The 13,668-nt window shown below is 37.2% G+C and overlaps 1 protein-coding gene across 1 annotated transcript in view; it reads right to left on the bottom strand.

Annotated features, from left to right (window-relative positions):
* The window catches only part of alk (ALK receptor tyrosine kinase), a 186,779-nt gene extending 173,845 nt beyond the window's left edge, over nucleotides 1-12,934 (bottom strand). The window contains exon 1 of the mRNA XM_033988718.2: nucleotides 12,844-12,934. The gene's annotated coding sequence lies outside the window, so the exon portion shown is untranslated. The remainder of the gene's footprint in view (nucleotides 1-12,843) is intronic.
* Nucleotides 12,935-13,668: the final 734 nt, after the last annotated feature.

Below are 13,668 nucleotides of genomic sequence, written 5' to 3'. Positions count from 1 at the left end.
ATAAAGATTTAAAAAATAGGCAAAAGACAAAAAAGTATAAGTTATTTACCAAATGTAAAATAGCAATGTACTCATTCATAAATAATTTATGGCCAACACTGCCAGTACAATTTAATTTGATCTACTAGTGCTGCAGTTACTACCACTACTACCAATGCCACTATTGTTACTACTAGCTACTGCCATTACTTCAACAACAATGACTACTACCACCACACTACTGTCACTACTACTGTTACTTCAACTACAACTATTACTACTACAGCTACAATTACAACAACAACAACTACTACTACTACTGCTGCAACTACTGCAACTACTAGCTGCCACTGTTTGTGCGATGTTCTTATGTGAACATGCTGACTGCACAGAATTGCCCGTCGGTGATCAAATAAATAAAAAAAAATACTAAAACGACTACAACTTCTATTACTATTTTGGTCTTTAAGGCCAAAGCAACAGTCACAAATGCACTTTATTTCCCCATCTAGACATATCTTTAAAAGTTATTAGTTCTAAATTGGCATATGACTTGTAAAACACTAGGTTGAAGACCCTTTAAATATAATGAGGTTGTACAATTGGAAAATCTAAATACATTAGCCTAAATATGTATTTCTGAAAGGTGCTATGTGACTATAAATTGCTTTCTTGCACTTATTTGCTTTTTAACCAGGCTTCAATAAATGTAAAAGTGAGTGTAATCAGGAATGACAATGTCTCCACAGGTTACATAAGTCATTAATATCCCCACTTATAGTCACATGCAAAAATGGAGTTGTATATGTTCTATAATGGATAGAGTGCAGTGTGTTTAAATGTATACTTATGTCACATTAATATTTCAAGAATCTCTGAGAAGCTATGTAAAGTACTTAAGACGTCGGTATGTTTAAAAAAAAGAAAGGAAAGAGGCCAATGTTAACAAAACGTATTATGTCATCATGACTTTTTCCATAAAAAGTTAATTGAATACAAACAGTTTAAAAGGCCCATATAACACTATTTCTGATCTCTTTTATAATCTGGTTTCTTCATCACAAACATACCTAGAAAATGTACTTTTGATTGTAAACCCCTAATGATATCTAGTTAGTCTGCAGTTTTTAAAAGGGCACACATGTAAAATGGGTTTTTATTAGCTTTTCACCAGAGTATAGTGGTGATTCCTCACTGTTAGCTTACTCAAAATTAGCATGTTGAATATTTTGTATTGACTCGCAATTGAGGCTTGAATGCTCAGAAACTGTATTTTATTTCACCTATCCACTGCTCTGTACTTATTTGAGATAAGTGAAAACAAAAATCTCCAGATCATACATAAAGTATAAAGTTAAAAAAAGTGACATAGCCATTTTTTAACAATAAAAACATGAGAATAAAGATCTGCCATTTGCTACAGTGAAACGCCACAATAAAGAGGCGGGTGATTTTCTGTTCAACTATTAAAAAAAAGAGCGTGGTCATGGATCACTGCACACCACTCTATACTGCCCACTTGTGGTGTAGTTACAGTAAGAGTACAATTAATAAGCTACGGGAGAAACCTCAAGGATGATGATGACATTCAGAGGCAGCATTACAAATTGCACACACAAGCTAATATGTTGGCACTGAAATTTCATATAAACAGCTCTGTTGAAAGCTTACTGCATGCCACTATATACTGCCCCCTTGTGATGCACTTACAATAAGAGTACATTTAATAAGCTGCAGGTTGCATATAATGATGGATTCATATTTTACTAAACTCAATGGACAAGTCTGTGCAGACTAGTGTTTCCACAATAAATGCTGTTATCGGGAACTTCGTGTATAAATTTATGAAGCGCCTTGAGGACTCCCAAAATGAAATCATAAATGCTTTAATAATGCCAGAGCAGAACAGTATCAGGTACACCTCTGAACTCTGGAGGCATTAGAGGAACTGCTTATATGAACTAAACTATGATTATAGACTATTATTGTTGTGTTTGTCTTGTGTCTGTTTTTAATGTTCTATATGAACCCGCTGGAGTCTGAAATAAAGCTCGATTGATTGATTGTTTTTGCAGTTTTTAATAGGAAGTGGTACCGTTTCTACTATCAAGCCTAGGGTGACCAGATTTTCAAAATTAAAAACTGGGACACACACTCAGGTTGGAATGATTGGTTTAAATCAAATTGTGAAACAAGCCCATAAAATTGTCCATTGCTGACTCACTTGTGACTGTAATTTGAGGGACTTCTGTTGGTGCATTCTTTGCCTTAAGGTTATTTTCAAGCACGGTTTTCTATATTTTAGGTGAACAAATTACAATAAATGGCTCCCTTTACTGTTGGCGGGAATCAGAGTGGTCAAAATCGGGACACCTGGTTTAGTCCTTGTTTAATCTTGGTTTTGCCCTGTTTTTTTACTGGTTTATACCTGGTGTAGATCAGATTGGTCAAAAATAGGGACTCCTGGTTTACTCCTGGTTTACTCCTGGTTTACTCCTGGTTTACTCCTGGTTTACTCCTGGTTTACTCCTGGTTTACTCCTGGTTTAGTCCACGTTTAGTCCACGTTTAGTCCACGTTTAGTCCACGTTTAGTCCACGTTTAGTCCACGTTTAGTCCACGTTTAGTCCACGCTTAGTCCACGCTTAGTCCACGCTTAGTCCACGCTTAGTCCACGCTTAGTCCACGTTTAGTCCACGTTTAGTCCACGTTTAGTCCACGTTTACTCCTGGTTTACATCAAATCATTAAAAATAGGGACACTTGGGTAAATAGGGGTATCTGGTGACCCTAATCAAGCCATTTTAGATTAATATTGTGGTTTACATTAAATAAACAATCATCTATGCAGTTAGTTTAATACTAAATACCCAAAGAAAAGCCTATCTTCTTTAAAGCATATTCTCTTCATTCAAGTCCAATCTAACAAACCAAAATAGCACAAATTACATTGAAAGTCTGACAAACCATTCATCTTGGCCTCATTTAATATATGTGGCAAAGCGCTTGTCAGGGCAGAAGAGCGAATATTTAAATCAGCCTCGTATAATCGACAAAAGCTTTGAATTTGACTGTGATCCATTTAAGAGCTTTCCGAGCTAACCTCCACCATAAAGCCCAAATTGATAATCCCAATATACTATAGACTGGGCATGCTCCATTGGCCTTGCTTCTTTATGGTCAGAGCAGTTAATTAAACGCACAGGTTCAAAGGGTTCGGACCAACTATTGACAATAAAATGACTGCCAGGGTTCCAGCAATGACATATCTGACACCCAAGATGGAGGAGAGGCTACAAGCTCATTTGAGGGGGGGCATCAAGGTTAAAGGGTGAATTAAAATGGTCCTGGGACACATAATTGCGTCACATCTTGGCACAGAGAGGCCCTCAAGGTTTCAGTCATTGATGAAACCAGAAAAGCAGCTCAGGCTAATCTATAGCAGCTTATTAGCACAGGGTAATCAACCAAGCTTGTTGTGGTGAGGGATGGAGGTGGAGGATGCAAGGACACCAGCGAAATGTTGGATTTTCATTTGAGAGAAAGTTTTATAACATATATTCATTATAAAACATGCACTACCAGGCAAAGGTTTGGACACACTTTTTCATTTATGTTTATCTTCATTACTACTTACACTGTAAAAGAAAAACGTACAAAACGTTGTAGGAGTGAAGACGTTTCATTGCTCATTCAAGCCGCTTCATCAGTTGTGGTCCGATTACTGGTGGACACGGCCTTATATCTATCTGAAGGGAGGAGCTAACAACAATGAAACAATAGGTGTGTTAGTGTGAGCTGAAGAAGTGGCTTGGATGAGCAGCGAAATGTCTTCCCTCTTACAGCTTTTTGCCCATTTGACAGATTTGAATTTTTCTTTTACCACTGATCATTCCTGGACAACTGAGGAATTACACAGACATACTATTTACATTGCAGATTCACTATGAAGGCATCAAAACCATGAATGAACACATGGAATGCAATGAACAAAAATAAACTCAAAATAACTTCAAACTTTCAGATTTTAAGAAATAGCCACTGCCAGCCTTTGATCAATGCTTAGAACGGTTGATAATCCTTGACGTCTATGATGTGAAAAACACCACAAAAACAGGTGAGAGAAGGCCAAGGATTTGCAGAGCTGCCAGCAAAACAAAGAGTGGAATTTGGGGAATCTGAATCTAAAATATAAAACATTTAGTTGAGTTACTTCACTTTTTGTCTTTGCTACATAATTCCACATATCTTGCTTCAGATATTTGCTATCTACTGTATGCATCTAAAATGTAATTTTTCTTAATGTTTACTACTTTCTACATTGGAAGAGTGTCCAAAACTTTTAAGTGGTAGTGTACATAGGGATTGAGTTGAGTTCAGGGATTAGTCTGATTTTAAAAACACACATATGTGATTCAAGGAGAGAAAGTTGTATGACTGGAGTTAACCACAGAACACTATAGCTCATATACGCAGTGTGAACAACACAGAATAGATTTGTCATATTTGTCACATTTTTTTGGTTCATCTTAATTTTCACTGAGATTTGGAAACTCTTTTAGCCCTTCAGGAAGCAACCTTATCCATTCAATAAAAGGGACAAAATGAAACGTTTGTTACCATATTAAGACTGAAACAGATTATTATTATATACAGGACAAAGTACACCCAAGCATTAGCAACACTGTGGCTGCCCTCTGCCCAGGACAAAAAGAATGGAATACATCTGTAAATAGTATTCCGTTTTTAGATACAGGTTGCAACCACCAGAGCAAAACAAAGCTGTAGTTCTGTTCATAGATTAAGCTAAGCGACCTATCGTGTGCTCCTTTAAACTACTTCAGGGGGTTTTGAAGGCCAAATGTGGTTTCTCGGAAGCTGCCATTAGCTAATGCTGTTGGTGCTCCTATGCCAAAGAGGTCGCCTACCTGAAAGCTGTTCCCCTGCAGATATCGGGCTTATTAAGTTTTCAAAAACAGATAAGTGGAAAAAATTACGTTTCACTCAAAATAATCACTTCTAATCACTGCTCATTAGAGGCGGACTGGGCACAGGTAAAAGCTTCCTATTGCTTTTCTGTTTGGCTGTTTGCGGGACCCCCGGTCTTTCAAATACAATCTCACCACAAAACTCAGCTATAACAAGTTCCATTCTTCAAACTTTAAGTTCAAGAAACTTTATCAGCCGCTTTTATTATCTGAGTATTACCAGCAAATCAGCAATTTATGGCTGGGCAGAGTGGAACAGGGGTGCTCTGTCCTTATGAAAGGGCTCAGATATGATTCCCTGGGGCCTTGGGACACTGTAAAAAAGGCTTTAAAAGTGGAGTCTGCAGTCAGAACTCTGCACTGTGCTGAACTGAATCAAAGAAACAAGGTAATGTGGGAATACAAGAAGGTGTCTTTTATACCAGTAGTAGCTCTGTGATTAATACATTTGAGGTTCAATTTGCTTGAACAAAGTGAGGCTCCGTAACTCTGATACACAGACCATCAATGACTATCAGCCGCTTGGTAAAAATCTATCTTGTAGCAGAGTTTGCCAACCTCTTCTGTCTCAAGTACCCCCCAAGAGTTTTCTCACAATCCAAGTACCCCTTCACTCAAGTACCAATGGTATATTGTCATTTTTTTCTTCTTTTAATGATATTGAAGTCTACAATTCTTCAAGGATTCTTGATTACAAAGAAAATTTTTTGTTCAAATACCATTCCATGTCCCCATCTTTTAAAATCTGAAACCATTCCAAGTACCCCCTAGTAGTGCAGGAATGTAACAAAGTAAAAGTAGTAATGTATTGTACTGAAGGGGAAAAAAATAAAAATAAATTGGTATCCATACTTTTTACTTTTACTTCACTACATTAGAGAGCAGGTATCTGTACTTACCACTACACTTTCTTTATTTATATTTACATACCCTAAAATGAATAACACTTGCATGGACCTGGAGGAGTCTATAATGGGGACTTTTTATTAAACAACATGTAGTGCGGGCCCACCAAGATCATTTGTGTCCGGGGCCCAGAATGTGGTGCTACGCCCCTGCCTCGCGTGGCTTTGATTCCAAGTGGCTATGAATGTGTAAGAACCATTAACACCCCAGGAGTAATAAGTTTAACACTAATAGTCAGTATGTATATGCAATTATGATAAAAATGTTTTCGTTAAACACATTTAAACTTAGCTGCATTTCATTAGATTTAAGCTTCTGCAACCATTTTTTTTGTTTCAATAACCCAAATCCAACCGTAAGCAGTAAGTATAGAGGTCTGGTTACTTCTGTTAAATCTCTACAACCAACAGTTAACAATTTAATACATACTGAAAGTACACATTTGAAATAGTGATTCTGAATAACTGTATCTGACTGCAGTCTCTCTTTCATTGGGTGGTATGAATACAGTTACTTTCATAAAATCAAAGGAAAACTTTGCAGTTTTGATCATGCAGTTTAGGCTTTGAAGAAGAAAATACAACACCACTCTTTCAGTCCATCCATGTGAGATTTTTTCCTCTGCAATTAGTGATGAATACATGCATAACAAGCAACAAGTAACAAACAAAGCTCTTTTTAATATTGTGATTTTCACACTATAATATAATGCAAGTCAATGTGAAAGTATTCAGAAAGCAGTACTCTGGACCATGTAACTGAATACATTACAGAAATATATTTGAATTACACTGGTCAACACTAAATTTATTGTCTAAGATTTTTTAGCTGATTTAGGATAATTTTGATGTGCTGAATCCAAAAATCACATTGGTTTTGCTCAATCAGGTCAACATTCTGAACTAAGCTACATATTTGTTTTTGGATGATTTTGTTTACATGTATGAGTATTTTCACGTCATATGATGCAAAATTCTGTTATATTTCTCGCTATAAACAAATTCTGAAGATTTTGCATGTGCCAACTTATGACTAATTGTTTTTTTTTTATATTACAAGTGAATGAAATGGCTTCAACTAGAAGATCTTGCAAAAATAAGCCTGACATATTCTGCTACATCTGCGGTGAATACACCAATGTTCCTAACAGGAATCAAGTCACGAGTTTCATAAAGCGTGCTTACCATGCTTATTTTGGTATTAAACTTGATGACCAAGATGAAGCTTGGGCGCCACACATGGCATGCAAGTCATGCACCGAGTATCTGCGTCAGTGGACTAAAGGCAAGAAGAGTTGTCTGAAGTTTGGAATTCCCATGGTTTGGAGGAAGCCGACATCAATAGCTACTTCTGGGCTATTGATGTGACTGGGATCAACAGAAAGAACCGAAGCAGCCTCAAGTATCCTGACCGTGAATCAGCACGTCGTCCTGTAGCTCATTGTGATGAAATTCCAGTACCTGTCTTTGTAGAAGTTCCTGACATCAGTGACAAAGATTCCTCCAGTGTGGTTTTAATGATGATGCTCCACATCCTTTTTCCCAAAAGGAGCTAAATGTTCAGGTTTCCTGAGAAGCTGGGATCACTGAGTGATGAGCAGGTGGAGAGATTCCATCAGGACATAAAAGAGATGGAGACCAGGTCAGGGACGCTGGGATGCAGTCATGATGGCTGATTACTGTTGGACTCTGAAGAGAGACATCCCTGCTGCTGAGCATTCAAGGGGTTCATAAAAACAGAAGTTCATGTCCTGAATTTTGCACAATGATAACGTAACGTTCCAATTTACATGTACTTACCTTTATTAATTAACATAATGTAACATTTAATTAATACATTCTGTTAGAAAACTATTTTTTATCTCCTAAAACATTTTTTGGATGAGAAATATTAAAGAAAATCAACTGATAATGTCACAAAATTGTAATCAATTTAGTCAGAAGATCGAATTTTTCAAAATCAAATTAGCATAAAAACCTGACCTGACTGAGAAAAATGGATATCATTTTTGGATTCAGCGGTGCTAAATGGTCCTAATTCAGTTGAAAAAACACAGACAACTTTCAAAAATGTTTTTTTTGTAACCCAGTGTTATAGGTATTCAGTATTCTGTAACTAAATGATGCTCAACAGTGACAGCCTGCTCAGGTTCCAGAAGTACATTTTCCAAAGGCATTGCAGAGCTTAACCAGCTCCCTCACCCCAGATACTCCCAAAGCAGCGGCTCTACCCCGAGCTCCTCAACCTATCTCTAAAAGGAGAGCTCAGCCACCCTGTGGTTGTTTAAAGTCCAAAAAGGCCATTTAAAATGCAAGATTCTGCTAAATTCTTTAATAACTTCACAGTTTGTAAAGTTTCAGGAATACATTTTAAATAAAATTATTGGTCTTGTGGTCATTAGTTACCACGTAACTGATTATCCTTGAGCAAGCTTTCAAACTTTTAATAAGAATTTTTCTGGAAAGTCTCTTAGAAAAAAGAATGGGAAATTTAGATCTGGAACCGTGGGGTGGATGGTCACTGGTGAGCTCCATACATTTTTAAAGTATTCTCCCCAGCACTGCAAATGAAACAGTAAGGCCTATGAAGTTCTTCACAGATCAAAACTTTGGTTTATAATTTTTTTAAATTTTATCTTTTACCATTTTCCAAATTTCCTGCAAGATTCATCCTCATTATTTTGATTTGGACTTGCATTGTGTATTTGACAATACAGCATGTCCATTTACAAGCTCTCCACACTACAATGAAAGAGCCACTGTAACCGTGCAACCATTTGGAAAGTGCAGCGTTTCCAGGCAGGTTTATGTGCTGTTTACACAATACAGACCGCGGAAGCAGATGGGGAAAATTGGTATCATGAATAAAAGTGTTAGGGTGAATATTTTCTTTTATGCTCAATATAGGAAATGTGTTCAGACAGTTTAAATATTTATAATACAGACTTTGAACTTGAGATTGTTGGTTTGTGTAATATAAAAATGACAAAATACTTTTATTTGTTATGGCATTTAGGGAAAAACGGAATGAGGGAGGAAGATAAAATATATGCTACCTTGTCTATGGAGTTATTGTTTCACCTGAAATGTTACAAAGCATGTTATTAACCCTTTTGCTTTGTTGTTGTTGTTTTTTTACATACTGTATAACATTCTAGACAAAGCAATAATATCTCCATGGAGGCAAGCAAACCATGTACCCTCCACCAAAATGTTACATAGTGCTTCTTTAAGAGCTTTATCAATTTCTGTGTACATTCAAATTCAATTACTTTCCTAGCAGCAGTGGCTTCCAAACTGCGGTTCTTGGTTTAGTCATTATTATTAACATGTTCATGTGTTATTATCTCTCTATATTTCTTTTTGTCCAACATAGCCAGGTTCAGTATTTTCTTAGCATTGTTGAAAGTTTGAGAATCTTGTCTTGCTGCTAAAGTTGGGTTGCCTATATTTGGAAGCACACAGAGCAGTCTATTCACTGATGACAGTCATTAAGTATTCATCTTTGGTTTCCATTGCTTTAAATTGCGAGTGGCAGAGAAAGGTGTGAAGACAGAGGCCTTCTATGCACAATTATTCCAAACACAGAAAATCTATCGTCTATCCTCTGGCACTGAAACATGATAATGCATATATACATATATACCGCTGCTGCTTCTATCATCAGTAAATGTAGTCTTAAAAACAAAACCACTACTTCAGTTAGCATTTTTAAATATTTTTGCATCTTAATGGAAATTATTTATATCATAATAATAAAAACTATTCTCAACAAAGGGTACCATTGCTGTTAAGTACAGTACTTCTTCTACCACTGTTTAAGTACAAATTTTTGGTATCTGTACTTTACATTTTTGCACTGTGTACAGTACACTTTTAAACAGGAATGAAAAGTATTTATGAGTGTTTGAGACTTTCTGAGTGTGGGGCTTATTTTTATCAGGTTCATAATTTGAGCAAACAAAAATATACAAATAAAAACAGCTAGAAAAAAAAATTCTGTTGAACAAAATTTAGCACAAATCTTTATCAAAACCAATACATTTGAAGCCTTAAAAGACCTCAAAATATATGCAAAATACTTTTACTTTTTATTCTTTAAGTACATTTTTAAATGGGTAAAGTGTTTACTTAAGTAGATGTTTCCATGTGATACTTTTACGCCAGTGTCTGTACTTTTACTTATGTAACTTAAGTATTGCTGTTAAATAATTTGATACTCTTGGTGGGAGTGAAAAAGTTGTACTTAAGCAAACTCTCCATGTACTACTGTTATTTTTATAACTTGCAGATTCTACCAAAAACAATTGTATTATCACAGTATTTGGTCATGAATCTACCCAACAGCTACTACTAGGGGTCCAGCTATATTTAAGGTCTTGTCAATGTTAAAATCTATGGGCAAATCATAAGTCTGTTTTCCATAAATGACAGAACAAATACACACATAACATCAAAAAATCCTGGTAGTGACAGATTGCCACACCCCAACAACGTTATTTTCCCCTGCTCTGCAAACAGGATCACATTGCATTGAATTTCTATAAGCCCTCTGTTCCAAATGGGTGCATCGTTTTCCAGAGGTGACGTGTCCTCCCGTCTCTGGACTGACTTGTTTAGTCCACTCAATCGGCCGCTCACCACAGTCAATACACTTCACCTTTTCATTTTGTCTGCGCGGTGTGTTTGGTGTCAGAGCGCTTGTGATCGGAAAAACATTTAAGGAAATAAATAGTCTCTTCTGCCCGACTCCATTTTACCCATCACCTCAGGATACCAGACGCACACCGTTTTCTCATCTCAAGCTTTATGGAAATGAATGATGCCACAGGATATTGAGATTTAAAAGCGGGGTAAAGGGCTTGATGGTGTGGACTGGCTAATATGTTATTGTATTTTGGGTTCGGCTCTATCATTTGATAAACAAATTAAATATCTGAGTAAAGTTATAAAGTTTAATATCGCAAACTTCAGACATATTTGAAGCTCCCTAAACCCTTAGGCATCAAAGGCTTTTCTTTGTGCTATGATTTTTTTATCTCCTACGTTATTGCATAACCTGTTGGTCGCAGGCAGGGAAGACCTTAAAAAAAAATCAAATCAATCATAACATATTGACCAGATACAACCTATTAAAGGCTTCTTTCAGCCAAGATCAGAGCAGATAAGTAGAACATCTCACTCATCTGTAAGTTCTGTGATGGGGCAAATGCACTGTGATGAGACATATTCATCGTGAAGGGACAAAGGCACTGATGGGACAAAGCAATGTCCCATCAGTGCCTAGTATGCCCATTTTGCAATGGGCATACTAGCACTGCCCCATTGCAGTGCTTTTGCCCCACTGCAATGGGGCAAAAGCACTGATGGAGCAAACGCACCATGATGGGACATATTCACTGTGAAGTCACAAAGGCACTGATGGGACAAACCCACAGTGATGTGATGGGACGAAACCCACAGTGATGGGACAAACCCACTGTGAAGGGACGAAACCCACTGTGATGGGACAAACCATCCGGCTAGCAATACCCTATCCCGTTATTTTAATAGATCCCATAGGTCGCTCCTGCTACCATTAGCAACAGGTTGATTGACATCGTAGGGAAGAGGCGTTGCCTTCAACAGCTTTGCTTCCAGATTGGCTCTTTGGTTACTATGATACTCGGGGATCGGAATTCCAACTGTGGAACTCTGCTCCAAATTCGCCCCTATAACTGCTAGCCTTGATGAGCTTCGTTTGATTGGAGCCAAACGCTGTGGGTGACGTCACTTCTTTATACAGTCTATGGGCTAAAACTATGGCTTCTGAGCAGACATGCGTGTCCAAATTAAGCTATAAGTGCAGATATAGATGTACTGTGTTTGACTAATGGCATTTGTCTTGATGGTAACGTTACTCATGTATTGTATTTTATAGAATAAAATTACTGATTTGACAACTGTACATGTAAGAGGATATTAAGAAGAAAGAATTTCATTTTGAGTATTTTTAATGATGAACTGGATAGTGGTTAAGGAGACATTGCTATTGATGAAATGTTGCCAGGCTCTTCTCTTCTGGACCTGCCCTAGGACTGCAGATGGAAAGTAGCTAGTGGCTAAATCTGGTGCAGAGCATATTTTCTCTTTGATATCACTGTGCACTGTCTGTACACTGTCCTTGGTTTAAATAAATAGATATTCTTTACAGAAAAATCAACAGGATAAAACATTACAGTTCTAACTCATGTGGAAGGAAATGCAGGTGCAAAAATTGGTCATCAGAAATGTTTTATGATTTTACACTTTTTGGTAGAACCAGGAAAAAAAACAAAAGAGCTACAGTAACTTTAACTTCAGTCACGGATTTCGAGTGATCAGTTGAGCACTTACAATTAATACTGAGCGCTGCAGACTGGTATAACAGTAAAAGCTGAGGTTTTGGAAATGGTCAAATATTAAGTATATGAAATCATAATCTGGCAACATTTCTGAAACTCCATTTTTGCTATTCAGAACCTAGAATGTGATGTTATTGTTCCAGATGGGAGCCAGATTTTCACATTGATTACGCTGTACTTTCATCAATAACTCAGAAAGTAAATCCACAAATACTGAACCTGATATGTTCTATAAGTAACTAGATCCAAGAACTCGCTATAACACAACAGAATACTGCATTTTAACATTAATCATTTTAGCTGCCCTTCATCAGTATTAACTATTATTGGCCTATAGAGTGTTGTGAAGTCATCTGAAACCCACCAATGACATTTTCCTGCTTATAACACATCCCACACAGACAAAATATTCAACAGTACCTGAAAATTCACACTAACAATTGTACTGACAACATCCAAAGTTACACATACACTCTGGAAGATAAACATGGCTGTGATGGAGGATGGAATCGTCATGGCGACACGGAGTGACAAAGTTTGTTGTAAAATGAAATTCCCTTCGAAGGGAAATGTGATACCTTGGCTCTTACCTTCCTCCCAGCCCTGCGGACTTCCAGACTTCTTCTCAGTTTTCTCGTGACGATCTCCGGCTGCTACGATGCTCCAGGTGAACTCTGGGGCTGTGTCCTGCTGCTGCTGAGGGCCTGGGGACAGACAAATACAGCTTGACTAATGAGGACTCGGACTTAATGGGAAAAGAAAACATGTGCAAAAAGTTTGGTTCATGTTAAAAATGCACATCCCTGTTAGTAATGAGTTTTTAACAATGACATGATTAAACAAATGTTCATCAGAACCATTGTCATAGAGATCAGTGTCTCTCAAACAATATCTAATCATAATAGAAAATATTTTTATAGCATACATTCTTTTTGGGGCATTTCACAGCTATATTATAAATGGGCTGTGCACAGAACATTTTGCGTTGAAGCCAAAATAGTGAATTACTTGCATGGACCTTTGCCAAACACTATCTTGCAATGTGCACTATACCTTGTACTGTTCAAACAATGTCCCAGATGCCTGACTTTTTAGTACTATTGATAGGAATCCAAAAAAAAACTGCAGCAGCAAGGGAAAAGACACTACTGGATGTGTTGCTAAACTGTAGAAAACAACACAGCACCACGATCCCTAAATAATTTGACACTAGTCTTAGTAAAAAGTGTAGCTGCCAGGGATGGGATGAGAGACTATTCCCACAAGACGAGAAGAGACATGAGATTCCTCGCGAAAGAGACAAGATGAATAAATAAATTGGTCCAGTTCACAATTTTGCCTTCAGAACTTATTTGAGTTTATATTTTTGCTTTTATTGTAGCTCTGCTTTTTGGAACTAAGGGCTGAAGCTCAGT

Source organism: Periophthalmus magnuspinnatus, chromosome 22 (assembly GCF_009829125.3).
Source record: "Periophthalmus magnuspinnatus isolate fPerMag1 chromosome 22, fPerMag1.2.pri, whole genome shotgun sequence".
Taxonomy (NCBI): domain Eukaryota; kingdom Metazoa; phylum Chordata; class Actinopteri; order Gobiiformes; family Gobiidae; genus Periophthalmus; species Periophthalmus magnuspinnatus.
The sequence above is the reverse complement of the archived record's forward strand: the minus strand, read 5'-3'. Positions and strand labels throughout refer to the sequence as shown.